The 27,609-nt window shown below is 40.0% G+C and overlaps 1 protein-coding gene across 4 annotated transcripts in view; it reads right to left on the reverse strand.

Moving 5' to 3' along the window:
* The window catches only part of SYTL4 (synaptotagmin like 4), a 192,864-nt gene that overhangs the window by 42,247 nt on the left and 123,008 nt on the right, over positions 1–27,609 (reverse strand). Inside the window, exon 2 of one of the 4 annotated variants that reach the window (XM_080652843.1) lies at positions 10,338–10,456. The exons of the other annotated variants lie outside the window; for them this stretch is intronic. The gene's annotated coding sequence lies outside the window, so the exon portion shown is untranslated. The remainder of the gene's footprint in view (positions 1–10,337; positions 10,457–27,609) is intronic. 4 annotated transcript variants of the gene reach the window in all.

Consider the following 27,609-nt stretch of genomic DNA (forward strand, 5'->3'; position numbering starts at 1 on the left):
GCAGTTGTGGGTGACCAGGCTGGCAGGGTGGGGGGCAGTTAGGGGCAACCAGGCCAGTGGGGGGGGGCAGTTGTGGGCAACCAGGCTGTCGGGGGTTCAGTTGGAGATGACCAGTCCAGTGGGTGGGGGGGGCAGTTAGACACAACCAGGTTGGCAGGCAGAGGCAGTTAGGGGTGATCAGGCTGGTGGGGGGGGGCAGTTAGGGGTGGGCGGGCAGGCAGGCAGGTGAGCAGTTAGGAGCTAGTGGTCCCAGATTGGAGAGGGTGCAGGCTGGGCTGAGAGGTCCCTCCCAATCCTGTGCACAAATTTTGTGCACCAGGCCTCTAGTTATAAAATATTGAACAGAGCAAGCAAATGCATTGTGGAAATGAATTATCATATGTGTGATTATGGCTGAAGCACTGCTCAACAAATCAGCAGCTCCTGGATTACACAGGTATCATCAATTTCCTGATCTCCAAACTCAGCTGGACCCTCATTATCTTTTTACTAGCTTTTAGTTCAGTTCCCTTACCTAATCCCTTCAGGTTCTTTTTATTTTATTTTATTGATTTCAGAGAGGAAGGGAGAGGGAGAGAGAGATAGAAACATCAATGAAGAGAATCACCGATCAGCTGCCTCCCGCATGCCCCACACCGGGGACTGAGCCCACAACCTGGGTATGAGCCCTGAACAGGAATCGAATGGTGACTTCCTGCTTCATAGGTCGATGCCCAACCACTAAGCCACACCAGCCAGGCCAGGTTCTATTTTAAGGCTTCCTCTCACACTCCTCCCATTTCCCATTGCTCAAGTCCTATCAGACATCCTTATCTCACAATTCCAAAATATATTTTTAGCTTCAGTCATCCATTACCTCCATCATCTCCCTATCTCTTCTTCCCCATCACTTGAAAATCTTTCAGAAAATCCACATCCCATTCCCAGCCCTACCTTCAACTATGGGTTGCTGAGATTTCCAACATTAATCCTGTTACCAGCCAACTAACTTGAAATGAGATCTTACAGACAGTAGTGGGGAGAAGAAAACAGAATATTAAAGGCAAGCAGAAAAAGGAAAGCATAGAAAAAATTAGACAAATAGAAAGCAAAAGGTAAGAAGGTAAAAACAAATTTCAATCCTATATAATAAAAGGTCAGCCACCATAAGCGTAACAACCAGAACGACCAGAGACTATCAGGGCCCCTCGCTGGGCTGGCCCTGCTCCCAAGCAAGTCGTTAGGGGCGATCAGGCCAGCAGGCAGAGTGGTTAGGGGTGATCAGGTAGGCAGACCAGCGGTTAGGGGTGATCAGGTAGACAGACCAGTGGTTAGGGGTGATCAGATAGGCAGGCAAGTGGTTAGGGGCAATCAGGTGGGCAGGCCAGTGGTTAGGGGCAATCAGGTAGGCAGATGGCCCCTTGCAGGGCTGGCCACACCCCCCAGCAAAGAAAGAGAGAGGCCCAGGCCAAGCCATTGCACTCCATGCCTGTCGCCTGCAGAGGAAGGCCACCCGTGTCAGGGGGTGGGGAGCAGTGCTGCACAGATGGCAAGCAGTGGCAGCGGTGGGGGTGGGGCCAGCTGCCTGCAGCTGGGAGAAGGAAAGCCCTGACAGGCCCTGATCTCAGGCCAGGCCTAGGGACCCTACCCAAGGGGTCCTGGATTGTGAGAGGGTGCAGGCCGGGCTGAGGGAACCTCACCTTGCGAGTGCACAAATTTTCTAGTATATAAATAAACATAAAAAGCATAAGTTACCAAAACTCACCCTATAAAATACAGAGATTAATACACTAGATACAATTTTAAAAGTCAGCTAGGGTGCCATTTTATAAGAGACACATCTAAAACATAAGGATGAGGAAAGATTAAAAGGAAAAAAGATGGGAAAAGATATATAAGGTAAATGCTAACCAAAAGAAAATTGAGGTAGATATATTAATATCTAAAAAATAAAACTTTGAGACAAAGGCATTACAAAGGATAAAGATCACTACATAGAGTAAATAAACTCATATGCACTAATATAACACCTCCAAATATATAAAAGACGACTATGTACAACTAGAGAGAGAAATTGAAAAATCGACCATCAAAATGAGAGATTAATATACCTCTTTCAGTTATAGTATGCACCACTTAATGATGGATACATTCTGAGAAATGTGTCACTAGGCTATTTGTCATTATTTGAACATCATATAGTGTACTTACACAAACCTACATGGAGAGTCTATTACACACCTAGGCTATGGTATACCACCACAGTCTGTCATTCACTGAAACATTATGCACTGCATGACTGTATTGCTAGTACAATCAGATAAGAAATTAGTAAGCCTATAGACTGTTGGGGAGAACACAAGACTTGGTTGGAAAGTTTGTAAGGAGGACATTCTTAGAAAAGGGAAGTGTGTGGAAGGCCACCTGCCCTGTTTATTGGAATTCCAACTTAGGGGAGACTTAGGAGAGTGTTGAAGGTGACACCCCTAATTATTCTTTGACCTTTCCAAACAAGTCTGTGCACGAGCAGACCCTCGAGTGTTTACTGGAATCCTTATGCTTAATCCCTGGATGCCCTTGCTTAAAGGACATTGCAAACACATGTGACCTCCCAATATTACTTACCCTGCTGATTGTATCTAAAAGATAAACTTTATATCAAACTGCTGGTACAATAAAGGCCTAATGAGGCAGGCAATCGAGGCTGCTTGGTCCCTTGAGCCAGGCAACCCCTTAGCCCTCTCTTCTACAGTGAAACTGTATCAGAGTAATCTGTTCATCTGTCGTTCAGGGGCTACTGGTCAGCCCCAGCAAGGTGGTGCCTTGTGTGAGGAGCCCCAGCAATAGACAAGCTGAACAACAAAATAAGCTTGATTTAATGGGCATACGTAGATTTCTATATACAGTTGGATAATTGCATTCTTTTCAAGCACATATGGAACATTTATTCCCCCAAATGACCATTGTATTAGGTTATAATGCAAATATTGGTAATTTCAAAGAAATAATTCTCTTATAGACCACAGTCTTTGACCTCAAGAAAATTAAATATAAATTCAATAATAAAATATATTTTTAATCCCAATACATTTTGGACATTTAAAAACATTTCTTAATAACTCATAACTCAAAGAACAAATCATAACTGTACTAAATCTATCATGAACATCTTCAAAAAGAAACCTGCTATCTGCCTCACCACCCTCACCACCCCTTTACAGGATAGAATATTTTCTAGAAATTAAAAAAGGAAAATATAGAAAATAGCCCTAACCGGTTTGGCTCAGTGGATAGAGCGTCGGCCTGCAGACTGAAGGGTCCCAGGTTCGATTCCGGTCAAGGGCATGTACCTGGGTTGCGGGCACATCCCCAGTAGGGGGCGTGCAGGAGGCAGCTGATCGATGTCTCTCTCTCATCGATGTTTCTAACTCTCTATCCCGCTCTCTTCCTCTCTGTAAAAAATCAATAAAAAAAAAAATATATATATATTTTAAAAAAAAGAAAATAATGCTTTCACCCTGGCCAGTATGGGTCAGTTGGCTGAGCATGGTCCTGCACACCAGAAGGTTGGTGATTTGATTCCAGATCAGGGCATATGTCCGGGTTGCTGGCTTGATTCCCAATATGGGGCATGCAGGAGGCAGCCTATCAATGTTTCTCTCTTACATCAATGTTTTTCTCTCTCTCTCTTCTTTGCTTTCTCTCTAAAATCAATAAAAACGTTTTAAAAATAACAATGCTTTCACATGCAATGAGTTATGTGATATATTTTTATGGTAAACGGTATATCACATTTAAAAATATATAACTCAAAAAAGAAGGGAAGCACAAATAAGAAAACCAGGCAGATTTGAAATTAGAAAACTTGTGATCATTCATATTCTCCCAATTGATTGACACTAGAGTTTAGTAGAAAAACTAAAGCCCAAGAAAACCTGAAAACTTGTTAAAGCCCTTCACTGAAATTTACTCACAGGTATATAGTAAAAAGGGCAAGGATTGTGAATAAAATAAACTAACAAAATAGAAACAGACTCATAGATACAGAGAACACACTGACAGCTGTCAGAGGGATGGGTGTTGGGGGCTGGGGTAGAAGGGTGAAGAGATTAAGCTAAAAATACACAAAAAACCTCATATGCATGCATATTAGCATAACCAATAGAAACAGATACTGGGGCAATGGGGGCTCGTCCTGGGGAGAGGGGAATGATGGGGAGGGGGGTCAATTGGGGAAAAAGGAGTCATATGTAAGACTTCAAACAATATATACATATATAAAACTCATAGACACAGACAACAGTATGGTGATTACCAGAGGGAAAGGGGCATAGGAGCGGGTAGAAGAGGGTAAAGAGGGGATAAATGGTGATGGAAGAAAGACTTGAGTTGGGGTGGTAAACACAATACAATATACAGATGATGTATTATAGAATCGCACACCTGAAACCTGTGTAATTTTATTAACCAATGTTACCCTACAAATTCAATAAATTAAAAAAAAAACACAGAAAAATATAAAAGGGCAAGGATTATCCACTGAGAAAACCACAGCTCGAGTTACATGTGTCCGAACCTGAGCTCTGATGGACAATTTGTTCCATGTTAGTGGTGGGGTGACAAGACTCAGATGAAATATCTTAATATTGCACCCTTGTGGGATTTCATGCCCACAAAAAGATACTTTAGAAAAGGTGGTTTCTTTAGTTAGAAAATTACATACATCTATTTCTAAAACTTCAAGAAAATATTTTAATGCAAATACTTACAAAAGAAAGGGGGAACTGAAAAATATACCATCAGAATGGGAGGTTAACATACCCTACTTAATTACTGATCATACAAGCAGATAAATATTTGCAAATATATAAACAAGTTGAACAACACAATAAGTTTGATATAATGAGCATATGTAGAATTATATATTCAAGTGACTATGTCCCATTTATAACCTAATCCTATAGATTAGGAGATAACAATAATAAATGAGCATTAATACTAACACTAGGGAGAAATCAAGATGGCGGCATAGGTAAGCACCTAAACTGCTGCCTCGCACAACAATTTCAAAACTACAACTAAAAGACAGAACAGACACCATCCAGAACCACAGGAAAGCTGGCTGAGTGGAAATTCTACAACTAGAAGGAAAGAGGAAAGCTCACAGAGAAGGAGCGGCAAAGAGCTGAGGTACGGAGACAGGCGCGTGCAGAGAGGAAGGGCAGCAGAGTGCCTGGCTGGCTTTCTCTGGCGGGAGGGGGAAGGAAAACCCCGACTGCACTGAACCCCAGTTCCGACTGCACTGAACCTCAGTTCCGGGCGAAACCCTGTGGACCTAGGCTCATACAGGGGAAGTTTGGACTATCAGGTAGAGAGAAAGGCACTCGGAGACTCGGAGACTCAGGGGAGCCACAGCGGCAGGAGTCTGGAGGCACGAGTGTGCACAAAGACTGACTGCGGAGGTTACCACAGGCTATCCCTAGCGGAAGGGAGTCGGAAGCTCCTGACTGCACTGAACCCCAGTTCCGACTGCACTGAACCCCAGTTCCGGGGGAGCCCCTGGGGACCCACGCTCTTACGGGGGAAATCTGGACTGTAAGGCGGAAACTCGGGAACCGCAGAAGGCAGAGGTCTAGAGACTTGAGCGCAAGGGCAGGGCTGACGGGAAGCCAAGACTGTCTGCTCTTCCCTGAGACTCCACCCCTTCCAAGCTGAGCACAGAGGCTTTTGCAATCTGGCAAGGCTAATCCTATAAGGCTGTCTCCAGCACTGAACTTCTCCCAGCATAGACACAGCTGATCCTTACAGCCAACTGGACTGGAGGTCAATTCCTCCCAGTGATACCAACAACAATCAAGACTTAACTACAACAAGGCTGTACACACAGTCCACAAAGGGGTGCACCAAGAGTGTCCACCTCAGGTTTACTGGGGAGGCCGACCCACTGGGCCATAAAGGAAACCTAGCACACAAAGCTACCTTACCAACTCAGGGAAGCAATGAAAAATGGGGAGACAAAGAAACAGATCACAAATGAAAGAAATGGAGGAAAACAAACAACTGGATATAGAATTCAAAACCACGGTTATAAGGCTTTTCAAGAATATCCTAGAAAAGGCCGATAAATATAACGAGACTCTCGAAGATATGAAAAAGGACCAACTAGAAATTAAACATACACTGACTGAAATAAAAAATATTATACAGAGACCCAACAGCAGGCTAGAGGATTGCAAGAATCAAGTCAAAGATTTGAAATACAAAGAAGCAAAAAACACTCAAACGGAAAAGCAAAAAAGAAAAAGAAAAAAGAATCCAAGAAGTTGAAGATAGTGTAAGAAGCCTCTGGGACAACTTCAAGCATACCAACATCAGAATTATGGGGGTGCCAGAAGAAGAGAGAGAGCAAGATACTGAAAACCTATTGGAAGAAATAATGACCGAAAACTTCCCCGACCTGGTGAAAGAAATAGACTTACAAGTCCAGGAAGCACAGAGAACCCCAAACAAAAGGAATCCAAAGAGGACCACACCAAGACACATCATAATTAAAATGCCAAGAGCAAAAGACAAAGAGAGAATATTAAAAGCAGCAAGAGAAAAACAGTTAATTACCTACAAGGGAGCACCCATATGATTGTCAGCTGATTTCTCAACAGAAACTATGCAGGCCAGATGGGAGTGGCAAGAAATATTCAAAGTGATGAATAGCAAGAACCTACAACCAAGATTACTCTACCCAGCAAAGCTATTATTCAGAATGGAAGGTCAGATAAAGAGCTTCACAGATAAGAAAAAGCTAAAGGAGTTCATCACCACCAAACCAGTATTATATGAAATGCTGAAAGGTATTCTTTAAGAAGAGGAAGAAAAAGAAAAAAGTAAAGATAAAAATTATGAACAACAAATATATGTCTATCAACAAGTGAACCTAAAAATCAAGTGAATTAAAAATCTGAGGAATAGAATAAACTGGTGAATATAATAGAATCAGGGGCATAGAAAGGGAGTGGACTGATAATTATCAGGGAGAAAGAGGTATGGGGTGTGCAGGAAGAGACTGGACAAAAATCGTACACCTATGGATGAGGACAGTGGGGTGGAGGTAAGGGCAAAGGGTGGGGTGGGAACCGGGTGGAGGGGAGCTATGGGGGGAAAAAGGAGAAACAATTGTAATAATCTGAACAATAAAGATTTATTAAATTAAAAACAAAGAAAAACAAACAAAAAAAAACAACACTAACATAGCTAGTTTTCACGAAGGGGTGGAGAGAGATATCGCAAATTATTTTAAATTCTGAAGACCAGTTTTTAAAATGAAAAGCTGAGCCAAACTGATAAGAATCATGAATTAATGAATATAGAGGTGTAAAACAGACTTGGGTTCAAATCCTAGCTCTTCTATTTATTAGTTATATGACCTTGGGCAAGGGCCTAGAATATAAAAATATTAGATATAAAATATAGAATATATAGAATATGGAATTCCTTGTAAGAATAATATTTAACTTTAAAATAATTGTTGGTGCTTCCAAAATGGAAACTGATCTGAATCAGAAAAACACCAAATAGCCCTTGCTTGTGTGGCTCAGTTGGTTGGAGCATTGTCCCATGTACCAAAGGGTTGCAGGTTCAATTCCAGGTCAGGGTACATACCAGGTTGCGGGTTTGATTCCCAGTAGGGACGCGTATGGGAGGCAACTGTTTGATGTTTCTCCCTCACATCGGTGTTTCTCTCTCCCTCTCCCTACCTCTCAAAAAAAAAAAAAAAAACACCACCAAATAATGTTCCTGCACTGGGCAGCAAATTACACAGATTTTGCTTTGTTTAATTTGTTGCAAACATGGGTACCCCTCCCTCTTCCAAACATGCAGTACACATATAAATGTGAAAAATCGTGATATTTATGCTCAAACTAGAATCTTCTACCAGATGTGACCTCCTTGAGGGCATCCACTGTATCTGGACTTCATACTCCCAGGAGCTTATTTAGCAGTGTCTGAAACACAGTATGAATTCAATTAATGTTTACTAAACGTCTTTATCTTAAGAGTGGTAACAGAGCTGAGAGAAAGGTGGTTTTGTTTTCCTGAGGTGTTATGAGTTAAGAGCATGGACTCTGGAGCCAGACTGCTTGAATCTGAATCCCAACTTTGCCATTTACTAACTGTGTGACCTTGGGCAAATTACTAAACCTTTCAGTGCCTCAAATTTCTCATTTATAAGATGAAAATAATAACATGGGCTTGTTATAAAGATTAAATGCATTTTAAAAATATGTAAAGTTCTTAGAGTAATATGAATACAGAGAAAGCTAAGTGTTAGCTATTTTTATTTTGTCAGCTTTTATATGTGCATTTGCACTTTAAGATGTAACTGGGTCTTGCATAATAACATTTATTTCCTCTTAAAGAATACAGATAGCTCTAACCAGTTTGGCTCCATGGATAGAGCATCGGCCTGTGGATTGAAGGGTCCCAGGTTCGATTCCGGTCAAGGGCATGTACCTTGGTTGCAGGCACAACCCCAGTAGGAGGTGTGCAGGAGGCAGCTGAATCTATGTTTTTCATCGATGTTTCTAACTCTCTATCCCTCTCCCTCTCCCTTCCTTTCTGTAAAAAAATCATTAAAATACATATATATATATTTAAAAAAGAATACAGATGAATTGTGAGTAACTGCATCTAGACACCATTTAAAGTTTCAGGCATTTTTTAAGTGAAAATCTAAGCTTTAGACAATTTTAGAGATAACAGAAGAATTTCAGAAAAAGTGATCGATGCTCAAGAGTAAAACAACTGAACATGTATTAAATTACTCCTCTAAATTCAGAAGTAGTAATTATGTGATTATTTTTGCATATAAATTATATTGGATTATCAGTTATATCCCACCAAAGTGATGTGATAAAAGCATTTTACTGTTTGAGCCAAGCACAAAGGACAATGGACAATTTTGGTAAATTTACACCTCACTGAACATGAAAAAGTGAACTAGAGTCTTTCAAAGGATATTCATTTAACCATGAAGCCCTTAATTAAACTGTTATTATTAAGCAAATGATACTATGTTTTACATACAAACTGATTAGTGATGTGTGAAGATAAATACTGCTGGGTGTCAGATTTTGTATACATTTGAATATAGATATTTAGAACTGATCTAGCTATGTCAAGAAGCCTGATGGTGTCCACAATTTTGAAAGATTAAAATTGAAATTGGACTACAAATTATGACTGGTCATGAAAATTTGGGATTATAAAATGTCAATGGACTTCTACTTCTGGCCATGATGGAGCAAAAAAGAATGGATTTCCACCCTGTGGGGAACAAGACTTCTTCCCCCACCCCAAAATGGATAAAATACATGAAACTGGTGGTTTCCAAGACACTGAACATCAGACAATAAAGGAATGTGATACCTGAGAGACAGAAAACAAATAGGGTGAGCCCTCTTAATTTTCCAGGCTCACTGTCTTGAGACAGTTTATAGGCCATTATGCAGGGAAGAGTGTAGGCAGAGTCTGGAGAACTCCATGTGTTGAGGTGACAGAGCTGAGAGTATAGGAAAACCCAGGTGGCTACAGGTCATAGGAGAATGAGAGCCACACAAAGAGAAATCTTCAAAGAGCTGCAGAGGTCTCCCTGGAGTATTTAGCAAAGGACTGATCAGTGCATGGCATGCCTGTGAGGATATTACCCTGAACCAGGGAAAGAACCACTTATAAAATGACTCAAAAAAACAGAGCCTGTCACTCACACAGGTCCAAGAGTACTGCCTGTTCCACCAGCCAAACTTGAAAACCTCATGATTCACAGGGCACTAGGCAGAGTACTCAGAAGGGTCTTGCCTGGGTAATGGGAAATAATTAGCCCTAAACTGTGCACTGCTCTGGTCCTACTTAACAAATCTAAACAACAAAACCTAAAAGGATCAATCTGTTTCCAAATCAGTCAAATGCATCCTAGAACAGAGCTCAAGAATATGTATAGTAATATAAAAATATATAGCACCAAATGAGGTAAAATTGACAATATCTGGTACCCAATAAAAAAATTAACAGATATGCAGAAAAGTACAGTCCATGATGAGGAGAAAAAGCAATAAAAAACTGACCAATAACTGACACAAATGTTAGAATTAGCAAACAAAGTCATTAAAATATTTATTATAACTGCATTCCATATTTCAAAATAATAAAAACATGAAAAATATTTTAAAAGCACCAAATCAAACATAGAGATAAAAACTGAGGAAACATACACAGAATAAGCCCTGGCTGGTTTTTCTCAGTGGATAGAGTGCTGGCTTGGGGACTAAAGGGTCCTGGGTTCAATTCTAGTCAAGGGCACATACCTTGGTTGCAGGCTCGATCCCTGGTCTTGTTCGGGGCACATGCAGGAGGCAACCATCGATGTGTCTCTTTCACATAGATGTTTCTCTCTGTGTGTCTATCCCCCTCCTTTCCACTCTCTCTAAAAAATCAATGAAAAAATATCCTCGGGTTAGGATTAACAAAAACAATTTTTTAATTAAAAACATACACAGGATGAGATTAACATCAGATTACACATAATAATAGAAAAAATTAGTGAACTTGGAGACATAGCAATATAGGGTGTCCCAAAAAATGTATACACACTTAACAGTTCAATTGATGCTTCTTTCTTTTCAGATTTAACCCAATGGAATTAATAATTATTCAAAGTGTGTATACATTTTTGGGGACACCCTGTAGAAACTATCCATAAAACAGAAGTAAAAAAGACTGAAAAAGGAGATCAGAGCACTAATGAGCTGTGTAACAACTTTAAACTGCATAATGTGCATGTAATTGAAGTCACCAAAGGAAATGGGGAGACTGAAAAAATATTTGAGTAAATAATGGCAAAAATTTTTCTAAATTTGATGAACATTATAAACTCACAGATCCAGCAGCTCAATCAACTTCATGCACAAGACTATAAAGGAAACTACACTATATGGCACATAATAGTCAAATTGCTTAAAACCAAAGATAATAAGAAAATCTTAAAAGGAACCCCAGGGGAGGAGGTCATTACATACAGTGGAACAAAGATAGTGATTAAAGCAAATTTATCACTGAAAACAATGCAAATGAGAAGACAATGGAACACCTCTAAAATACTGAAAGGAAAAAAAAAAAAAAAACACCTAACAACCGAGAATTCTAAGCCCAGTGAAATATTTAAAAACTGAGGTAAAATACAGACTTTCCAAACATGCAAAAATTGAAATAGTAAATTACCAGCAGACCCGTACTATAAATACACCAGGTCTACAAAGACATATGGGTCTACAAAACAGAATGAAAAACACATGGAATGTTAATTATATGTATAAAAATATTTTTTGCTCTAAGCAGTCTATTATATCTTAAAGGATATTTAAATAACATATTTTGAGATTCAAAACATGTAGAACCAAGTTTGAAAACTTACAAAACCCTATTTTAAGATTTATTCTAAATCTATAGTAGTCAAGTGAGTATGGCATTGACATACAGATAGACAAATAGATCAATGGAACAGAATAGAATCCAGAAGTAAATCATTATGTTTAGTATAGTCACTTCATTTTTCATAAAAGCACAAGGAAATTCAGTGGAGTGGAGAAATAACAGTCTTTTCAACAAATGGTGCTAGAAAAACTGAATATCCATATGCAAATAAATGCAAACACTTCCTAATATGTCACTTAAAACATGATCCAGAACTGGATAAATTGGACTTAATTAAATTTAAAAACTTCTACTCTTTGAAAGATGATAAAAATAAAGACAAGCCATAAGGTGGAAGAAAATATTTGCAAATAGTATATCTGATAAGGACCTGTATGCAGAATATATAAAGAACTCTAGAAACTCTATAATGTACACACTGGCCAGTATGCTCAATGGTTAGAGTATTGCCCTGCACACTGAAAGGTTGCAGGTTTGATTCTGGGTCAAGTGCACATACCTGAGTTGCAGATTTGATCCCTGATCCCCAGTCCTGATCGGGCACATGCAGGAGGTAACCAATCAATGTGTCTCTCTTAAATCTCTCTCACATCTCTCTCACCTCTTTTTCTCTCTCTCTCTCCCTCTCTTCTTCCCTCCCTCCCTTTTACTTCTCTAAAAATATCAATGGAAAAAAATATCCTCCAATGAGGATTAACAACAATAAAAACTCTATAACTTAAAAAAAAGATTTTAAAAGTGGACAAAAGATCTGAACAATTAACATCAACAAAAGATATATTAATAGCAAAATAATCACATGAAAAGATATTCAAGATCATTAATCATTAGAAAAATGCAAACTAAAACTACAATGAGATATTTCTACCCTTTATTAGAATGACTAAAATTTAAAAGATACCAAATTTTAGCCAGGATTTAGAGCAACTGGAACTCTCAGACACTGCAGTGGAAATGTAAAAATGCTACAACCATACTGGAAAACAGTTTGGTACTTTCTAAAAAAGTTAAACATATATCTCTCATATGACCCAGCCTTCTCACTTTTAGGAATTTACCCAAGGAAAGCAAACGCACATGTCCATGCAAAGACTTGCATATAAACATTAATAATAGCATTATTTGTAATAGCCAAGAACTGGAAACAACTTAAATGTCCATCAAGTGGTAAATGGATTTAAAAAAACCACTGTGGTATATCTGTTGTATTTTGATACAATGGAATACTTCTCAGCAATAGAAGGGAGTGAACTACTGACACACAGCAAATAATGGCTGTATCTCAAAATAATTATGCTGACTGAAAAAAGTCAGACAAAAAGAACACATACTACATAATTTCATTTATATAAAACTCTAGAAAATGCAAACTAATTTATAGTGACAGAAAATAGATCAATGGTTGCAGGGGGATATAGTACAGAAAGGGACAGGAAGGAGAGGAATGGTACAAGGAAACTTTTGAAGGGGATGGATATTTTCACTATCTTGATTTTGGTGATGGTTTTGTGGTATATACAGACATCAAAATTTATCAAATTGTATACTTTAACTAGAGGCCCATTGCACAAAATTCGTGCACAGGGGCAGGGGGTGTCCCTCAGCCCAGCCTGCATCCTCTCCAATCTGCGACATCCCTCTCACAATCTGGGACTGCTGGATCCTAACCACTCGCCTGCCTGCCTGCCTGCCTGATTGCCCCTAACCGCTTCTGCCTGGCAGCCTGATCACCCCCCAACTGCCCTCCCCTGCAGGCCTGGTCGCCCCCAACTGCCCTCCCCTGCCAGCCTGGTCGCTCCCCAACTTCCCTCCCTGTCAGCCTGGTCGCCCCCAACTGCCCACCCCTGCTGGCCTGATGGCCCACAATTGCCCTTCCCTGCTGGCCTGTTCACCCCTAACTACCCTCCCCTGCTGGCCTGATCACCCACAACTACCCTCTCCTGCCGGCCATCTAGTGGCAGCTATCCTGTGATGACGTGAGGGCAGCCATCTTCTGGCAGCCATCTTGTGATGATATGAGGGTGTCGCGCGAGGGCGCGACAACCACCTAGGCTTTTATTAGTATAGATTATACACAATTTATTGTATGTAAATTATACCTCAATTAATTGTTTTTTAATTCAGATTAAATGTAACTAATCATTATTGTAGTCAGAAGTTTTATAATCTCAGAATACCTATAAGGTAGTAGGGAACTTTAAATGCATTCAAGTAATAAAATGTTGTTTTATGTCAAAGGTGGGTTTTCTTCCATAGATAATAACTAAAGCAGAGTAGATTTGAAAATATTCCCATTATTATTTTAATTGAGGTATAATTGACATACATTATATTAGTTCCAGGTGTATACCCTAATGATTCAATATTTGTATATATTGCAAAATGATCACCACAAAAAGTCTAGTTATTATCTGCCACTATACATAGTTATAAAATGTTTTTCTTATGATGAGAATTTCTAAGATATACTCTCTTAAGCAACTTTCAGATATGCAATACAGTATAATTTAACTATAGTAGCCAGGCTGTATATTACATCCCTGACTTATAACTGGAGTTTGTACATTTTTACTCCCTTCACGCATTTTGCCAACTCCCATCCTCCACCTCTGGCAATCACCAATCTGTTTTCCATATCTGTGACCTTGGCTTTTTATGCTGAGTGAAATAAATCAGACAGAGAAAGACAAATACTGTATGATCTCACTTACCTGTATAATCTATTTAAAAAAGTTTTCATTATTACTTAATTTTGTTGCCTAAAATATGTGTTTTATTTTCCCATTCTTCCAAATGAGCAATTTCAGGGAGTTTTCAACCATTTGTTTAAAATGTCGCCGAAACCGGTTTGGCTCAGTGGATAGAGCGTCGACCTGCGGACTGAAAGGTCCCGGGTTCGATTCCGGTCCAGGGCATGTACCTTGGTTGCGGGCACATCCCCAGTAGGAGGTGTGCAGGAGGCAGCTGATCGATGTTTCTCTCTCATCGATGTTTCTAGCTCTCTATCTCTCTCCCTTCCTCTCTGTGAAATATCAATAAAATATTTTTAAAAAATAAAAAAATAAAAAATAAAATAAAATGTGAAAAAGCAGGAAGATGGAACAGCACCAAAATGTCTAATTATTTCCTGGAACTATAATATGAGTACAATTATTTAGTGAGTACATCCAACAATGCACTTCTTTTATTTGTAGATGTATATGTTTTGTGAGGTATCTTTCTCAGCTATCACAGTCATTAAAATAAAGTATAAAAATAAACAGAACTTAGAATCAGACCTTCAAAGAGCTGTATCATAAACCAAGATATTGTTTAAATGAAACATGCAATTTCACTGCTGTCATTGAAATGAGACCCAAAGTTATTATAATATTAACAAATATTAAAATTAATTGTATATAGTATTCATTTCATCTTTCATCCTTTTTATTTCATTTTTGTGAATGCTTTATAATATATACTATTACCACAGTGGTAAATATATTGTTTAAAACTAAACCTATGTATATTTGGGTTGATCAAAATTTTTGGAGGTAAGGGAGAGTGACCAAAAAGTTGGGAAACCCTTTGCTTAAAGGAAGGAGAAAGGAAACAAACCATTCTTACAAATTGCCATTATGTTATCATGATTCTGCCTGCCTAAAGTTATAATGTATGTCAATTAGAAAAGAATAAATCATTCTGATGAATGTAATGGAGTTGCCCTAATGCAAGTAGAGCAGGATAATGAATAAGGATTTGTGCTGCCATAAGGTACATTCCAAAGTGGACTCTATTAACTAATTGTGACCAAGGCAATTGCAGTATCTGAAGCAGACCAATCAATCTAAAATACTGTCAGAATTAATACCTATTATGTATGTGAGTTTCTAAAACATGGGTAAACCATAGCACTAAAGGCTAGTAAAATCCAGCCCCCTTTGGGGAAAAAACTAATTATTTGAAAATCAATTTATTTCTTTAATTTTGAATTTATTGGGATGTCATCCTATATAATAAAGAGGTAACATGCAAATTGACCATCACTCCAACACACAAGATGGCCGCCGCATCTGGACAAAAGATGGCCACCCCCATGTAGACACAAGATGTCCTCCACAAGATGGTCGGTAGGGGAGGGCAGTTGTGGGTGATCAGGCCAGCAGGGGAGGGCAGTTAGGAGCAAACAGGCCAGCAGGGGAGGGCAGTTAGGGGTGACCGGGCCGGCAGGGGAGGGCAGTTAGGGGCAACCAGGCCTTCAGGGGAGGGCAGTTGGGAGCGACCAGGCCTGCAGGGGAGGGCAGTTGGGGGTGACCAGGCTGGCAGGGGAGGGCAGTTGGGGGCAACCAGGCTGGCAGGGCAGGGAAGTTAGGGGCAACCAGGCTGGCAAGGGAGGCAGTTAGGGGTGACCGGTCCAGCAGGGGAGGGCAGTTGGGGGCTACCAGGCCTGCAGGGGAGGACAGTTAGGGGTGACCAGGCTGGCAGGGGAGGGCAGTTAGGGGTGACCAGGCCAGCAGGAGAGGGCAGTTAGGGGCAATCGGGCCAGCAGGGGAGGGCAGTTAGGGGTGACCGGGCCGGCAGGGGAGGGCAGTTAGGGGCAACCAGGCCTTCAGGGGAGGGCAGTTAGGAGCGACCAGGCCTGCAGGGGAGGGCAGTTGGGGGTGACCAGGCTGGCAGGGGAGGGCAGTTGGGGGCAACCAGGCTGGCAGGGCAGGGCAGTTAGGGGCAATCGGGCCGGCAGGGGAGGGCAGTTAGAGGAGACCAAACTGGCAAGGGAGGGCAGTTAGTGTTGACCAGGCCAGCAAGAGAGGGCAGTTAGGGGCAATCGGGCCAGCAGGGGAGCAGTTGGGCTTGATCGGGCTGGCAGGGGATTAGTTAGGGGTTGATCAGGCTGGCAGGCAGAAGCGATTAGGGGCAATCAGGCAGGTAGGCAGGCGAGTGGTTGGGAGCCAGCAGTCCTGGATTGTGAGAGGGATCCCAGATTGGAGAGGGTGCAGGCTGGGCTGAGGGACACTCCTGCCCCCGTGCACGAATTTTGTGCACCAGGCCTCTAGTTGGTTAATAAAATTATATAGGTTTCAAGTATACAATTCTACAATACATCATCTATATATTGCACTGTGTGTTTACCATACCAATTCAAGCCTCCTTCCATCACCATTTATTCCTTCTTTACCCTAAAGAGAGTGGATTTTAGAGCATGGAAAACCAAGACAAAATACAAATTATGTGTCTGCAAACTTAAAAAAAAAAAGTCTCCATGTTAAAAAAAAAAAAAGTTTCTAATACATAAAAATCCTAGAAGAAAACATAGGCAGTAAAATCTCTGACATTTTTATATATCACCTCGGGCAAGGGATACAAAAGATAAAATAAACAAATGAAACTACATCAAACTAAAAAGGTTTTGCACAACATGGGAAACCTTCAACAAAGGAAAAACAACCTACTGAATGGGGGAACATATTCACCAATGATACATCTGATAAGGGGTTAATATCCAAAATTTATAATGAACTCAGAGAGTTCAACACCAAAAACAAATAAACAATCAAATTAAAAATGGGCAAAGGAGCCCTAGCTGGTTTGGCTTACTGTATAGAGCATCAGTCTGCAGACTGAAGAGTCCCGGGTTCAATTCCAGTCAAGGGCACATGCCCGGGTTGCAGGCTCGATCCCCAATGGGGGGCATGCAGGAGGCAGCCAATCAATGACTCCCCTCATTGATGTTTCTATCTCTCTCTCCCTCTCCCTTCCTCTCTGAAATCAATAAAAAATATTTTTTTAAATGGGAAAAGGACATGAATAGACACTTTTCCAAAGAAGACATACAAATGGCCAATAAACAGGAAAATATGCTCAAGTCACTAATCATCAAATTAAAATCACAATGAGATATCACTTCACATATGTCAGAATGGCTATCAACAAACAACAAGTGTTGGTGAGGATGGGGAGAAAAGGGAACTCTTGTGCACTGTTGGGAATGCAGATTGGTGCAGCCACTATGGAAAGCAATATGGAGTTACCTCAAAAAATTGAAAATGGAACTGCCTTATGACCCAGTGATTCCACTTCTGGGAATATCTCTGAAGAAACTCAAAACACTGATTAAAAAGAATATATGCACCCCTACATTCATTACATCAGTATTTATAACAATCAAGATTTGGAAGCAGCCCAAGTGCCCATCCCTAGATGAGTAGATAAAAAAGCTGTGGTACATTTACACAATGGGATGCTACTCAGCCGTAAAAATAGAAGGAAATCTTACCTTTTGCTACAGCATGGGTGGACCTGGGGATTATCATACTAAATGAAATAAGTCAGTAAGAGAAAGACAAATACTTTATGATTTCACTCATATGTGGAATCTAATGAACAAAATAAACTAACAAACAAAAAATAGAAACATACTCATAGACACAGAGAACATAATGACAGCTGTCAGAGGGGCGGGGTGTTGGTGGCTGGGTGAAAAGGGTGAAGGTCACTAAGAAAAAAAAATCTCATAAGCACAGACAACAGTATGGTGATTACTAGAGGGAAAGGGGGTTGGGAGAAGGTTGGAGACGGAAAAGGGGGATAAATGGTGATGGAAGGATACTTGACTTTGGGTAGTGAATGCACAATACAAATACAGATGATGTATTGTAGAATTGTATACCTGAAACCTATATAATTTTATTAACCAATGTTATCCCAATAAATTCAATAAAAATTTTAAAATGTATAAAAATTTAGAAAAAGAAAAGAAAGTTTCCAGGGATGCAGTATTCCCTAAATACCCTTGTTTGGATCCAGTCACCTATGCACAAAGGTATCCACTAATAACATCTTATTTATTTATTCATTTATTTATTTATTTATCATTAATCCTCACCCAAGGATATTTTCCACTGATTTTTAGAGAGAGAGAGAGAGAGAGAGAGAGAGAGATGAGAGAGACACACCGATGGCTGCCTTCCACACATGCCCCCCAGCTGCAGCTAAGGATCAAACCTGCAACCCAGGTATGTGCCCTTGACTGGGAATCGAACCAGGGACCCAGCAACCCTTCGGTGTGTGGGCTGATGCTCTAACCACTGAGTATACCGGCCAGGACTGATATCTTTTGGTTGGTGGCAGCTGAGTAAGCATGCAACATTGCTACAGTCAATAAAATTGACATTGAAAACTATGTTGGTTATTTTGTCAACTCTTCATTTCAATATTAAGGTGGTGTCCTTCCAAAAATAAATTCTAAATATGTTTATTAAAATGTGTCTTAGATTTCTAATCAAGGTCACTCAGACAAATTTAATGTAGATTCTAATTACAAAGCTACTAAATCTGGTTTCTCAGAAATATCCAAGTTCTCTTTGGATACGGACCCCTTTCCATCATCCAAGCCACTTCCAGCTCCTGAATTAAATAATGTAAATGTATCTGGCCTCAAAGATTCTTCTGTAAAACCTCCCTCTGCTGTCCTTGTAGTTATCTCTGCATGTGGTTTCAGGTCTTCAAAACCCTACTTCTTTCACTAACCTGGAGTTCTGTATTTTGCACTGTTTACACAATGTTCATTAGTTAGAAGGGCCAACTATGTGCTAAGTGTTGTGCTAGTCTATGGTCGGCAAACTCATTAGTCAACAGAGCCAAATATCAACAGTACAATGATTGAAATTTCTTTTGAGAGCCAAATTTTTTAAACTTAAACTTCTTCTAACGCCACTTCTTCAAAATAGACTCGCCCAGGCCATGGTATTTTGTGGAAGAGCCACACTCAAGGGGCCAAAGAGCCGCATGTGGCTCGCGAGCCTCAGTTTGCCGACCACTGTGCTAGTTGGCTAAGGATAAGAGAATAATACATAGCCCTGGCTGATGTTCTCAGTGGTTAGAGCAGTGGTCGGCAAACCACGGCTCACGAGCCACATGCAGCTCACGAGTCGCCGTTTGCCACTCTGTTGACTAATGAGTTTGCCGACCACTGGACTAGACTAAATGTTACCATGTAGTTGGAAGCTGTGAGGATTAGGCAATTGTGGCATATTGTGTGCAAAGAGATAAAGGGTAGTAGAGCATTGACCCACGCACTGAAGGGTCCTGGGTTCAATTCCCAGTCAAGGGCACGTACCTGGGTTGCAGGTTTGATCCCCAGCCCTGATCAGGACACGTGTAGGAGGCAACCAATAGATGTGTCTCTCTCTGATTGATCTCTCTCTCTCTCTCTTTCTCTCTCTCTCCCCCCTCCCTTTCTCTCTCTCTTAAAAAAAATCAATGGAAAAATATCCTCAGGTGAGGATTAACAACAACAGCAGCAAAAGGAATAATGAATAGACCCTGCCCACAAAGAGCACACAGTATATCAAAGGAGATACTTAAACAATCATAAAAAGAGCATGGCAATCAAAGAAACATGAGTACAGGGTATTATGAGAATGTCAAAGTAGGGCACCTACTCCAACTTGGAGGAAGGGGGCTCGAAAGAGATACCAGCAATAGCATATGAACTGGTTGTAAGTAGGTTAACCAGGTAGAGTACACAGCATTTATAAAAGCACTGAGTCACAATGCAACATGGTGTGGGGAAGCAGTGCAGTGATACTGCATAGTAAATTGTAAGGAAGGATGTGGAAGAGATAAGTGAGAGTCATATCACATGGTCAGAGGATCTTGATAGGCTGTGCTCAGCAACATGGCTAATTAGCCTTAGACAATGGAAATCATTGAAGTATTTTAGATAAGGCAAGGACTTGTTAGATCACTGTGACAATTATGCAGAATACAGATTTGAAGTGGCTGTAAATGCGAGGGAAAGATGGTGAAAGCCCAAAGTACAGGGCTGTGGTAGTAGAGATGGAAAGGGGCATATTGAAGACATAACACAGAGTTAAAATGTGCAGAACCTGTGACTGTTTTCTAACACAGAGCAGCCGCTTCTACTAAGTCTTAGAGCTCTGATGCGCTGGATTTCTTATTAAGGGTAGCATAGCACCGACTAGTGCAGGTGAACACTGGATCTGGGGCCAGGCTGCCTGGGTTCAAATCATAGCTTCACTACTTTTTAGCTGTGTGACCAATGGGCAAGTTATTCAACCAACCTGAGTCTCATCTTCCACAGTTGTAAAAACAGTGATTAATAACAAGAGCTCCTGCCTAAGGCTATGATGATCCAAGTATACAGCATGATTAAAGGGCATAAAATAGAGTCTGGTCTTGAATAAGCACCCAATGTTGGTAGCTATTTAATTTGAATTATTATTAACCATATGCTTTGGAAAATATATAAGCATATGGTTCTTTTGACATCTTACTATGAAATTTGAGAAATCTAATCAGTATTCTTGCCCAGATGGAAAGCCACCGTACCTCTGCACAGAAGTAGGCTGACAAGCATAAATATTAAGCAAAGTTAGTAATTAGATATGATCAGTTTAAAAGGTACTTATTTATACACTGTTCCAGACAGGATTTAAAGTGACTTACCAAAATACATAAAACATAACAAAATAGCATAAATTTTAAAAATAGATTCAAAAAGAAGAAAAAAACAAGAGTAGGAACACAAAGTAGAGTCAGAATTAAGGCTCTAAAACCAAAGGGCAAATTAGGCTTCCCAGTGGTCATCTGAGTTTTAGCAAGCCCACCCATGGAGCACACCCATGCCTCAAACAACATACCTAGGCCTGCCCACACAGGGTCCATTCTCAGAAGTATTATGGTAGCCAAGTCTTTTCCCCTCTTAACAAAATGTTTATAACTAGCTCTCAATTTTACAAAATTCTGATTTTGGTTTTGCACTTTCTTTTGCCCCCACAATCCTTTTCAAAGCAGGCTCTACAAAAGTGGAGTTTGCATATACTGAGGTATTTTGCAGTTTTAGCTCCTTTTAAGATAATAGTGATGATGATGATGATAATGATGGAAGAGGAAGAGGAAGGATGGGGGAAGGGAAGAAGAAAGCAGATCACGTTTCTGTATTGTTTCCTATGTACCAAGAACTTTCTAAGCACTTTACATATATGAGATCATTTAGTTCTCACAATCACATTATGAGGTAGGTGCTATATTATCATGTCTTACAAATGAGGAAAGTGAGGCACACATCGAGCAAATAACTTGCCCAAGGTCATCCGCCCTGTAACAATAGTCTAGTTTTTGAACCCAGTCAGTTTAGTTCCAGAGTCTGAGCTCTTAACCACTATGGTATACAGTGTCTTCGTATTCTGATAATATTGTTCATACATGGTGATATTTGGGAAAGGAGACATCCTACCTAGAACTAGAGGCATAGTTTTTTTAAAAAGTCCTCAGCTAATAACAGATGAACATTTGAGAGGCCCTGGGTCCAGCTTACTTTCTCAGTTCTCTGACCTTCCCATGCAATAATGTATAACAGGTTCAGAGTAACTCTGTGCATGGGAAAGGAACCATTCTTCTCATCCAGGAAATTCCTCCTCAAGGATGGTAGGAGAATATGGAGGAGGGAGTAACTAAAATATAATCTCCTTTGTTAGCCCTCAGAATAATAAAAATGTACAATTTCCTACAGATTGAATCCACAAAGCTACCTTTTTTAATTTAATTTTTCAATTACAGTTGATATTCAATCTTATTTTCTATTAGTTTTGGTTATACAGCATAGTGGTTAGATAATCATACACTTTATAAAGTGATTCCCCCCAATATTTCAAGTTACCTTTCCATAGCACCAAATTCTGTTCAAAATGGCTTGAAGAAATTCCCACTGAAAATAATATATACTTCTCTAAAGTGAATCCCAGAGGATGTGAGTATGTGAAACAGAATTTATTGTTGTATTATTATTTATTATTATATTATTTTCATATGAACAACTATAAACCCACTTTTGCCCCACCTATGTGTGTGTGTATGTGTGTGTGTGTTTATAAATTTCTCCTGCAGAGTGGTTACTTGGATACATGGAAATGTGGCCTTATTTTCATGATTTCACATTTTTTTCCTGCTCCTCAGCAACTCCAGATACCTTAAACCTATCACTAATCCTAGAAGGAAGATTTCCATAAACATGGTACATAGACATAGAAGTAGAAAATATTATAAAAATGAGACCATGCATGCAAATACATGCCTCCCCCACTCCTACCCCCGCGGCAGGTTAGAGACAAATCCCATATGGTGTTCCAGCTTGCAAGACTTACACTTGAGGCTTCCTCTCACATGAGCCAAGTGGATTGACAAGGGCCCCATGAAGTCCATGGGGTGAAGGATGGCAGGTTCATCCTCTCCTCTGCCAAAGTCCCTTTCCTTAATAGCATTAAAGCTTAAAAAGATTTAAAAAAAAAATCCCCAACTAAAAGAACAAACTGTTTTAAAATCCAGGTCATTTATATGCGTAAAACATTTTTTCAAGTCTGGTGACACCTGACATGTCATTTTTCAATGATAAGCCTCATCACTGTGGAACACCATTATCTTTCCTTAGTCAACAAGCTTTGATAAACCAGCAGCCCCCACAGAGAAGACCCTCTTCTCCTTGCCAGGATCATAGATGGTGGGGGTTTCTAAATTGAACTCTAGCTACCATCTAATTCTTTCTTGCAGGCCATGTCACCTAAAAATCACCCACACAGTCCCCTTAAATGAGAAATCATGATGGTTCGTGACTAATCCAACCCATGTTCACACATAACTGTGATTTCACGCATTTGGTTTCTTTTTTAATTTTAGGGATGCTGTGATCTAGCTATGGCCACAGAAACCTTAAACACAATCAACCAACCTCTAGTTGAACTTAAATTGAACTGTATACATGACAGATAATTTTAACTTGTTATTTAAGGCCAATAAGACATAAAATAAATACTAGTTTATTTCAAATAAAATATTCATAAATACATACATGAGTATACATATACAAAGGAGTTGATATATATTAGAACATAAAAAATAAAGGTAAAATATTAACATACTGTAAGCCCTCTTTCCCCCACTAAACTGCCTTCTTAACCATAATTACTTTACACATTACATCAAATCCCTAGAACAAGATTGGTACATGCATTGTCAACATCTGGTCTATAGCTAGAAGCAGTGTCCTAACATTAGAAAATACTAAAGTATAAAAAAATACTAAAGTACTAAAATTCTAAATTACATGTGTACATATTTGTTTTATCTTCAATTCTGACATAACATATGAAAGTACTTTAAAAAGTTCTAAAGGAGGAAGAAGTAGGAATTTTCATAATTCAGTTAATGTAAGGTATAATAAAGGAACTCAAAATGTCAAGATGGAATTCCTAGCCCCATATACGTAAATATTTGACCTTGACATTATTATTATTTCTAAATAGAACTACACATTCAATAATCAGCATATCAGTGAAGATACCCTTTTATTTTATAAAAATGAATAATTTCCTGCACTAGGTAGAACGCTGTGTGAGAGAAGGGACTTTGTTTTATTCATCTCTATACCTTCAGTGCCAAGAGCACTGTCTGCCACATAATGTGCACACAATAAATATTTGTTGAATGAATGAGCTGATATCAAAAATACCATATATCCAGCCACACCTAAGAGTTTATAACCCAGAACTTCTCCACTTTTGATATCATTAATTCAAATACTTCACACCAATTACAATCCCCTATCCTTCTAAACTGCTCCCACTGGTTCTCAGACATCATTGGAGGAGGGTTCGTCTTTCCATAGACCCTTCTACATTCACCCTGTCAGCTCCTTCCTGTCTTCTCTTCCTTTCCTAAACAGTTTGGATTCTGTTGTTTCAACTGCACTCTTGTCAATATCTTCAATAACCCATATTTTCATTGCAAATATCTGATAAAAAAATATAACCCTAGAAGAGCCCAACTCTTGTGCTTTTATGACTAGGACTCCTGAGATCTACTGGAGAAAATAAAAATCACAATCTGGTGGATTATTATCAATATCAATGCTTAGTCACTAGGATCACCTCAACACTGCCTGACACTCCAAGTATGCTTCCCTGGTCCTAATTTGCTCTCCTGGTCATCATGATAACTATTTCAAACCTTCCTCAAGTAACTCAAATCTCCAGCCCAAACTTTGCTCCACCCCAACCACTGCTATAAAAGGATGAGCTTTTCTCTTATATCATAAAGAAATAAAAATGCTCTCAAGTAAGTTCCTTCTGTCAAATCTATAAACTTATTTTCATCTATATCTATTCACTTTTTGTTTTTCCCAACACTAATGACCTTCCTTTTATTTAAGGATAATCCCTTCACCTCATTCTGGATCCTTTTCCATCTGGCATAAGGACTCTGCCCTATGAGGACTTTGCTCTATCAATTATCCCTTCCTTACCATCAACTTTTAAAGACATCTAAGTTCCTTCTAAACTTAAAAAAAAAAAAAACTTCCCCAGATCTCAACCCTTTCCCTACTACCACCCTCTCTCTGCTCTTCAGAGCCAAATTTCTCTAAGGAATGATCCATGTTCACTGCCTCTACTCCTTCATATCCCAATCATTTCTCAACCCACCAAAGTCTAGAATTTCATCCCCCCACTGCCCTGAAGTTACTCTAAGGTCACCAAGAACCTTCTAAATCCAATGGACAATAGTCAGTCTTTATCTTCCTAGACCTCTTTGAATCTTTAGCACCAATGGCCAGTTTTTGATGGAGTCATTCCATCTTGAAAAACTTATCCTACTGATATTCAAGGAGATGCACAAACATATATCATAAGAATGCTCAATGTTTGAACCAGCAATAAAAACAACACACAATAATTTAAACATCTACCAATAGGGAACTGATTTAAAAAGTATGGTACATACATATAATGGAATACTATGTCACTGTTAAAAAGAGAGATGTAGTTCTATATATACTGATATTGAAAACTTGTCATAAATATTAAGGAAACAATACACTGCAAAACATATATTATTATTCCATTTGTACTTTTATAACAGTTATGTGCATACTGGAAGGAAGGAAGGAAGGAAGGAAGGAAGGAAGGAAGGAAGGAAGGAAGGAAGGAAGGAAGGAAGGAAGGAAAGAAATGTTTATATAGTCATATATAAATGGAAAGACATAGATATTTAATATTGTTACCTCTAGGGAGTGGAATGTGGCAAGGAGAACAGAAGATTTATGTTATCTTTTATTGGGTCAAGTAATAAAAAATATAGTCAGGTTGGGGGAGAAACCAAGATGGCGGCATAGGTAAAGCACCTAAACTGCTGCCTTGCACAACAATTTCAAAACTACAACTAAAAGACAGAACGGACACCATCCAGAACCACAGGAAAGCTGGCTGATTGAAAATTCTACAACCAGAAGGAAAGAGAAAAGCTCACAGAGAATTGGAGGTACGGCAAAGGGGCTTTGTGCGCGCAAAGGAAAGGGCGGCTGAGAGCCTGGCTGATTTTCTCTGGCGGAAGGGGGAAGGAAGCCCCCAACCGCACTGAACCCCAGTTCTGACTGCACTGAACCCCAGTTCCAGGCGAGCCCCTGGGGACCCACGCTCTTACGGGGGGAATCTGGACTCTCGGGCGGAGACTCAGAAGCCGGGGAAGGCAGAGGTCTGGGGGCGCGCACATGCCAGTGCGCACAAAGGCTGCAGAGGTTGCCACAGGCTTTCCCTAGCAGAAGGGAGTCAGAAGCTCCTGACTGCACTGAGCCCCAGTTCTGACTGCACTGAACCCCAGTTCCAGGCGAGCCCCTGGGGACCCACGCTCTTGCGGGGGGAATCTGGACTCTCGGGCGGAGACTCGGGAGCCGAGGAAGGCAGAGGTCTGAAGGCGCACATGTGCGCAAGGGCAAGGCTGACGGGAAGCCAAGACTGTCTGCTCTGCCCTGAGACTCCACCCCATCCAAGCTGAGCACAGAGGCTATTGCAATTTGGCAAGTCTAATCCTATAAGGCTGTCTCCAGCACTGAACTTCTCCCAGCATAGACACAGCTGATCCTTACAGCCAACTGGACTGGAGGTCAATTCCTCCCAGTGATACCAACAACAATCAAGACTTAACTACAATAAGGCTGTACACACAGTCCACAAAGGGGTGCACCAAGAGTATCCACCTCAGGTAAACTGGGGAGGCCGACCCACTGGGCCATATAGGAAACCTAGCACACAAATCCACCCTACCAACTCAGGGAAGCAGTGAAAATGCGGCGTCAAAGAAACAGATCACAAAGGAAAGAAATGGAGGAAAACAAACGACTGGATATAGAATTCAAAACCACAGTTATAAGGCTTTTCAAGAATATCCTAGAAAAGGCCGATAAATATAACGAGACCCTCGAAGATATGAAAAAGGACCAACTAGAACTTAAACATACACTGACTGAAATAAAAAATATTATACAGAGACCCAAAAACAGACTAGAGGAACACAAGAATCAAGTCAAAGAATTGAAATACAAAGAAGCAAAAACACTCAACCGAAAAAGCAAAAAGCAAAAAAAAAAAAAATTAAAACAGTTAAAGATAGTGTAAGAAGACTCTGGGACAACTTCAAGCGTACCAACATCAGAATTATGGGGGTGCCAGAAGAAGAGAGAGAGCAAGATACTGAAAACCTATTGGAAGAAATAATGACCGAAAACTTCCCCCACCTGGTGAAAGAAATAGACTTACAAGTCCAGGAAGCACACAGAACCCCAAACAAAAGGAATCCAAAGAGGACCACACCAAGACACATCATAATTAAAATGCCAAGAGCAAAAGACAAAGAGAGAATATTAAAAGCAGCAAGAGAAAAACAGTTAATTACCTACAAGGGAGCACCCATACGACTGTCAGCTGATTTCTCAACAGAAACTATGCAGGCCAGACGGGAGTGGCAAGAAATTTTCAATGTGATGAATAGCAAGAACCTACAACCAAGATTACTCTACCCAGCAAAGCTATCATTCAGAATTGAAGGGCAGATAAAAAGCTTCACAGATAAGAAAAAGATAAAGGAGTTCATCACCACCAAACCAGTATTATATGAAATGCTGAAAGGTATTCTTAAAGAAGAGGAAGAAGAAAAAAGTCAAGATAAAAAATTATGAACAACAAATACATATCTATCAACAAGTGAACCTAAAAATCAAGTGAATTAAAAACCTGAGGAACAGAATAATCTGGTGAATATAATAGAATCAGGGGCATAGAAAGGGAGTGGACTGATAATTCTCAGGGGGAAAGTGGTATG

The sequence above is a fragment of the Plecotus auritus genome (genome assembly GCF_963455305.1).
Source record: "Plecotus auritus genome assembly, chromosome: X".
Lineage (NCBI taxonomy): Eukaryota > Metazoa > Chordata > Mammalia > Chiroptera > Vespertilionidae > Plecotus > Plecotus auritus.